Raw genomic sequence first — 7,744 nt, 5'->3', positions numbered from 1 at the left:
GAGCTTCCTTCCATGGCTAGAATGTCAGTAGGTTTTGAATCCATTATGCAAGCTCTGAAATTTCCTTGCCTGGGAACTGGCATTCTATTACTCTAAGTTGGCCTATGCTCATTGGTCTTAAAAATAAGCGGCTCTCGTGCCATATGGTGGCACAGGAACCCCACCAGAGGGTACAATTAATTGTTTGTAGGCTTTTCCTTTGTAGCAACGCTTCAGAGAAGCACCCACTGACTTTTCTCTCAAGGCCACGTGCTTAGGCACCACATCCAACTGGCACAAAGCCAATGATATTGAGAATTCTGCAGCTTTCCCCATCTTCACTAGAAACCAAAGAAAATAAAACAGCCTGTGAGAAGTTTTGGTAGAAGCAGTTTCCTGTAGGAAATAGAATCCTATATCTAATCAGGAATGCTACTCCATACAGACCTAATCTGTTCAGTTAGATTTACTCTGCTGGGAATAAGAAAACAATTTGTGTCCAGAATTTGCTTTTTATAATGTATATTACATTCCAGTTCAGGAACACAAGTATTAAACATATATATATATGCCTAATTCACAAGAAGTGGTTATTTTAAATAGATTATTGTTTTTCATTTTATGATACATGCAAGCTATACGGGAAAAAGGAAATGGGAATTTATACACATTACACATGTCTTGATTTCCATAAATTTTACTTAATTAGCAACTCATTAAATATAGTAAACGTTAATATGAAACAGCAATTTCAGTTCAAACCACATTTCTGAATGTTGCATGAAGAATTTCCAAAAGGGTTAAAAGAGACTTAAAACACTGACGTCTAAATAATAAAATATGAGTAATAGTATTTGTGCTTTTGGAAGTTATAATCTTGAACTTCGTAAAATAGGATTAATACCAGCAATGCATAATTAGGTTTCATGTTTTAAACTATTTATTTGAAAGCAAGCATTCTGACCTGATAATATTTATATCAAAACATATCTTTCACTCTGGCACAAAACCTTTTCATATAATGATCTCTTTATTAGGATTCTTATTTTGAAGGCAAATTAATATTATAGTTTACTAACAACTAGGAATGAGGCCAGAATGAATATGAAAGTTCATGAAAATGCATTGGAAGAATGGAAGGGTTAAAGAACTAATACTTCCACTGCAACAGCAAAACCCACTTCCTGAAACTAGAAAAAGATTGATATTAATATTCCTGTGAATTTTGATGTGGAAGTTTTAGAACAAATCCACTTTCTAGTTCTTTCTCCACGGAAACTAGGCCTTGTTTTTTGTAGATTAACTAACACAAGCAGCCACCATTTAAGTATCTTCAGACCTTATAAAAATAATAAATATATAATGACAGTACCTTTTATTGAGCTACTTCAAGTGCAGAAAATGGAACCAGGAAACTTTGGCAGGAGGAGTTGTGACCACTTGCTCTAGATTCCCAAATCTTTAAGAATACTAGATCAATAACCCATATCAAAACTGGCCCTGACATGAGATAACATTTAAAACAAGCAATTTCTGCTGCATTTGGCTCCTGTACAAGAATGAGGGGATGGGCAGAATGCCTCTCCTTTGCTCTGAAATAAAATGTTTGGGATTAGCTACATTACAAGAAACAGCACAATAGAGCAAAACTCTATTAGATGCATCACTGGAAGACCTGAAGACTAAGTTGGGAACAGCTCCTCTTGGACAAAATCTATTCTTGTGATTACTAAGAGTTGACTCTGATTTATTGATTCATAATCAATCAATCACTGATCTCTATGTCTTTTATATCTTGGAGACCCTATGAAAGCGTTCTTAATATTGGTGCTGCATTCCTAGTTGTTTTCACAGATGAAATTTATGTACCACTGTTAAAAATAATAATCTTATAATACAAACATAATATTGTTCTTAGTACTTCTGACAATTCAAGAAAAAGCAAATACAATGCAAATAATAGCAGAGCGGCAGTTATTTATACATAACTTCCAAGAATGTGGCTGGTTTATCTAAACAATGATTTTTTTCCCCACATGCTAACTTCAAAGTAGATAGAAGATTGTGTGTAAACTGGGAGTCACTTTTTGTAGTTACAAGTAGGCACATTGTTGCTATGCTGCAGCATTCCAGTCTCAAGATGCCCACATATTTAAAATCCGGTTTGCAGTGAACAAAGTTGCAAGCCAAAAATAAAGTTGTAAAATCGGTGCTAAGTAAAAGCATCAAGTGTTTCCTCAAAAGTACAACATCTGTAAAGCATCAGTGAAAAGTGCCAGCAGGCTCTGAAGGCATCATTTCCCACCGGGCTCAGTTCTTCATGTAGACGTCCATGAGAATGAAACAGAGGGGGGAGAAAAGCTTTGTGAGACTCCTGACCCCAAATTTCATGAGACACTCCTCCATTTCTGCTCTCAGGCCACTCTGCATTCCTATTCACCCCACCCCATGAGACTGATCTCACTTCTATACACCCCATTATGTCTCTTTTCTTTGGACTCCTTTTCAGTGACTGACTTGGCTCTGCCTGGGAAGAACAGCCTCACCGTGGCTCCAAGGGAGCACTGGCTGCCTTGTGCAGGAAACAATTAATGCTAAGTGACTGTGCCTTTGTAAGCCCAAGGACTCAAAACCTGTTGAGAAGGCATGGGAACAACCGCAGATTGCAACAGGGGCAAGCAAAAGAAAATAAAAACCTTTCAAAACAAACATCGATTTTAAATCAGTGTTAACCAGACAGGCAGCCTCTATAAAGCCAGTCTGGAAAGAGAGGCCCTAACACTGTCTCTTTGTTAACACTATGAAAGCCCTGTCAGTAATGGACAAAGACAGATTTGCAAGGGATGTTGCCATGTGTCAGGTGCAATAGCTAAGTAGGGGAATGCAGGGGGGAAAGAAAGTGAACGTAACCTCAGAGGAAAGGGCCGCGTTACATCAGTCCTGCCTTTCCTTAGCTATAGCTCACTTTACAGCTGGGCATAGGCCACAACTGCATTCATACCATTTCCGATCTGGCAGGGAGAACTACCAAGCACAGGAATGTAGTAAAAAGAAGGGAGGCAGGGATATTCTTACAAAGTTTAGAAATGTAAACGATTAATTGCCATTAATTAGGCTGGAGCTTTTCAGATGCTTGGAATCAATTAAGCTTAGCTGATCAGCAAGGAGTTCACTGAGAATGCATCCTACAGCAACAAGGTTGTTAGAAAGTTGCACAAAGCCTGAAGCAGTTGCTTCCATTAGCTCTCAGGTTCCATTGCAGCAGGTGTTGATTCCCAGGTAATCCTCAACTTACAACAGTAAATTAGTGGCCGAAGTTATGATGACACTGACACTGACACTGACAAAAATGACTTATGACCATTTTTCACACTTAAGACTGTTGCAGCATCCCTATCAGGGGTGAAATGGTCTGGGTTCGGACCGGATTGCCCGATCCTGTAGCGATGGTGGCAGGTGGTTCGGAGAACTGGTAGCAAAAAATCCCTGCGCCCCCCCCACCATGCCCAGCTGAGCCAAATGATCATCAGAGGCTTTTTTTTTTTTACTTTTAAAAGCATTTTTTCTACAACCTCTTCCGCCAAAAAAATGCTTTTAAAAGTTAAAAAAAAAGCCTCTGATGATTGCGCAGCTCAGCTGGGATCATCAGAGGCTTTTCAAAGCATTTTTTTCTGCAACCTCTTCGGCCAAAATGGTTGTAGGAAAAAAAATGCCTTTAAAAGCCTCTCTGACGATCCCAGCTAAGTTGCCTGATCGTCAGAGAGGCTTTTCAAAGCATTATTTCTGCAACCTCTTCAGCTGAAAAGGTGTTAAAAAAATGCTTTGAAAAGCCTCTGATGATCCCAGCTGAGTTGTCTGATCAGCAGAGGGTTTTCAAAGCATTTTTTTTGCCACCTCTTCGGCTGAAGAGGTGGTAGAAAAAATGCTTTGAAAAGTTTTTTTTAAAAAGTTGGCCACGCCCACCATCACATTACCCCGCCCCACCAAGCCACACCCACAGAACCGGTAGTAACAAATTTTACATTTCACCCCTGATCCCTATGGTCACGTGATTTACATTCTTAGATGCTTGACAACTAGTTCATATTTATGATGGTTGCAATGTCCCAGGGTGTTGTGGCCCGCCAGTGGCCTGTGCAGCTGGTAGCTGATTCCGACAGCGAGGAGGCTGGTGTGGTGATTCCCCAGCAGCCTGTGCAGCTGGCACCCGAGTCAGACAATGAGGAGGCTGGAGAAGATTTGGTGTCAGAGGCGTGGATTCAGCCAAGGCCTTCAGAACCTCCAGAAGCTCCCATAAGTGAAGAGGAAGAAGAAGAGGAGCCTCTTCTCAATGCATGGGCGCGCAGAGCTGCCAAAAGGCAGGAATGGCTCCTCAGGAGGAGGTCTCCTCGAAAGTAAGGCTTGGGGCTAATTGGCCACTCCCCTAGCCTATTTAAGGAATGACGACGACTGAGGCAATTTGAAGAAAACAACTTCGTTCATATTCCTTCGCGTATTTGCCTCCAGAAACGTCTGATTGGCTCTTGCTTCTCTCTTGTAATTTTTCCTGCAAATTGCTTCTGGGCATTCTGCCACCACAGTGAGTTTACGGTTATCTGAAAGACTGTGCCTCAGAATTGAGTTATTATTCCTTGGACTCTTGTTGGCTCTTAATGAAGTTAAATTTAATAGCCCTTGTTCAGAAAATACTGATTTAAACTGTACTTCTGTTTGAGGAACTACTAAGAAAGCTCATTAGTAGTCCTTAATTAGTAAATTAAGGTTTGTACGGACTTTGTGTGTGCTGCGTTCTTTGTGGTCCGTAGCTGGGGCAGAACACAGGGTCATGTGATCATCTTTTGTGATTCACTTAACTGTGTTACTAATTTAATAACTGCAGTGATTCACTTAACAAATGTGGCAAGAAAAGTCATAAAATGGGGCAAAACCCATGTCATAAATTTCTCATTTAGCAACATAAATTCTGGGCTTGATTGTGCTCATCAGTCAAGGACTACCCGTACTGCTTTTATTCTACTTGGAATGCAACACCTTATCCTTTTATCTTAATTAATGACAGCTGTTCATAGAAAAAAGTAGGATCAGGAACTCCTCTGGGCAGGCAGTGTCTAGCTTGCAACTGCTTATCAGCCTTCTCCTTAATCCCATGATGACAAACCTGCCTTTGAGCAAGGATTAGAAAGGTTCTGTACTTGACCCTGCTGATCTTGACTTTGATCTAGGCCAGACCTGCACAATTCATAGAAGAGGAAAGGCCACATGGTAAATTAATTGTGGGCCACAAAGAAATAGCTGGTGTGCGAATCACCTGTTCAGCAACCAGCAGAGAGGTGGCAATGATAGAGCTGGTGACGTAGGTAAAGCCTGGAGTATGTGCTTTGGGGCAGGGCCTCAAATCCTTCCTGGTGGTGTGATAGTTGGTGGTGGTAAATTCATTTTAAAAAGAAAAACACTGATGGGCCACACAGGAGTGCTTGATGGGCTTCCTGCCATCACTATGTTGGACGGGCCTGATCTAGTCAATGGGATAGATAAAAATTCCAACTGTCTAAGCAGACAACCAGAGATAAACCTCAAGACTTTATATCAGCTGGTAGAGGGGTCTTCGCCAGCCAAAGACATTCTCTGGAACCCAGTCAGCTGTGATCCTCTAGGGTTCCCCCCCCTCCCCACTTGGGCACTTCAGATTTGCCAGTTCAACCTGAACTGGAAGCTCTTTGTGGCCAGGCAAATGGGTAGATATTAAAATGTTGGTTATAGCTGCATAGATTGAAGCAGCTGCTCTGCCTGAAATGGAAATTCTGCATGGAGACTCATTGCAAGAAACTCTGGATTTGTTTATGGCAAGACTGCTTTGGCTAAGAAAATACAGGCAGAACAAAACCCAGTGGCTATTTCCCTTCATGCGCCTTAACCTCATAACAAGCCTACTGTGATTAACAGATTAACAGAGTTGGAAGGAACCTTGTAGGTCATCTAGTCCAACCCCCTGCCCAAGCAGGAGACCCAACACCATTTCTGACAGATGGCAGGGCAGTCTCTTTTTGAAAGCTTCCAGTGATGAAGCTCCCACAACTTTTGAGGCAAGCTGTTCCATTGATTGATTGTTCTCACTTATTGTTTCTCCTTATTTCTAGATTGAATCTCTCCTTGATGAGTTTCCATCCATTATTCCTTGTCTGGCCTTCAGGTGCTCTGGAAAATAGCTTGACCCCCTCCTCTCTGTGGCAGCCCCTCAAATATTGGAACACTGCTATCATGTCTCCCCCTGGTCCTTCTCATCACTAGACTAGCCATGCCAAATACTTGCAACCATTCATCATATGTTTTAGCCACAACTCTTGCTTTGGAGCAAATGCTCCCCTTGTCAGTGTTCTTACTCAGTGCTAAATACTGAATTCAAGCTGACCAGGCTTGTCTTGGATGTATATTGATCCTGAAAGCTGCATATCCACAGAAAATATTTCAGATGATTATGGCAGCAAGCCTTTGGAGCCACCAGTCTTATCCAAAAACAGGTTCAGGAGAACAACTGTAGGTTGTTTACTTGATGATAGACAACACTGTGTGGGAGGAAGAAGAAAAACAGGGATTCTGCCAATTACTGTCCCACGTTGCATTATAGTACAGTATATTCAGGCAGTAATGCTGAGTGGCCACATTGCCAGAGTGAGGTAAAGACAGGTTGTAGAGACAATACTTTCCATACCAACATACTTTTCTTTTGATTCAAGAATGGAAAGAAAACACATTATGCCAGATAAGGTCTGAATATAACAAATTAAATGGAGGTCTGTATGAATGGAATTTATGCAAAAACATGTGTATAAAGATGTAAAGATAACATGAATCGGGTATGTGTTTGTGCGATAGATCAGAATGGAATATGCAATTATGGGAAAACAAAGTGTACACTGTGTGGAGTTTATGTTTGAGAGAAAATGTGTTTGTGAGAAAGAACAAAGAACATATGTGGGGCGGAGTATTTTGCAGTGCAGTATCTTCGAAGGCATGCAACCGCCAGCATTTTTCCTCAAAGGAAGTCTCATACTTAATTTACTTTGTGGCCATTTTAAGGCATGAAGCAGCAGTGATTTCTGAAGAAAACTAGAGGTAGTCCTCAACTTAGAACAACAACTGAGCCCAAAATTTCTCTTGCTAAGTGAAACAGTTGTTAAATGAATTTTGCCCCATTTTATGATCTTTCTTGGCACAATTAAGTGAATCACTGTAGTTGTTAAATTAGTAACATGTTTGTTAAGTCTGACTTCAGAAGATCACATGACCCCAGGACACTGCAATCATCATAAATGTGAGTCAGTTGCCAAGCGTCTGAATTTTGATTTTGGGGGATGCTGATCTTAAGTGTGAAAAATAGTCATAAGTCACTTTTTCTGTTTTGTTATAACTTCAAATGGTCACTAAATGAACTATTGTAAGTCAAAGACTACCTGTACAAAATTGGGGAATATTAGCTCTTTGCAAGTGAGCAGAGATTCTGCCCATCCATTCTGGAAATCTTCATTCTATGGCAAACAGTATTTGAACAGCTGCCTTAAAGGATTAGAGGACAGAGTAGGATTAATGTGCCAATAAAGAAAGGCCAAAGAGGAAAAGGTTGCAATTGTCAAACAGGAACCACATTTGTGCAATAAAAATCAAATAAAACTATGGATCTAACAATGTTAGGAACAATGATAATGGAAGAAAAGGTAGTAGTTCTTGCATTCTAAAGTATCCTCTTAATTCTCCTTAAACTTAGCTA

The 7,744-nt window shown here is 40.5% G+C and overlaps 1 long non-coding RNA gene across 1 annotated transcript in view; it reads right to left on the bottom strand.

The window, feature by feature from the left end:
- Positions 1-1,936: 1,936 nt before the first annotated feature.
- Positions 1,937-7,744, bottom strand: part of LOC148115428 (uncharacterized) — a 7,595-nt gene continuing 1,787 nt past the window's right edge. Inside the window, exon 2 of the long non-coding RNA XR_015732517.1 lies at positions 1,937-2,295. This is a non-coding gene — a long non-coding RNA (uncharacterized LOC148115428). The remainder of the gene's footprint in view (positions 2,296-7,744) is intronic.

The sequence above is a fragment of the Pantherophis guttatus genome, chromosome 2 (assembly GCF_059756535.1).
Source record: "Pantherophis guttatus breed Tessera chromosome 2, ASM5975653v1, whole genome shotgun sequence".
Lineage (NCBI taxonomy): Eukaryota > Metazoa > Chordata > Lepidosauria > Squamata > Colubridae > Pantherophis > Pantherophis guttatus.
The sequence above is the reverse complement of the archived record's forward strand: the minus strand, read 5'-3'. Positions and strand labels throughout refer to the sequence as shown.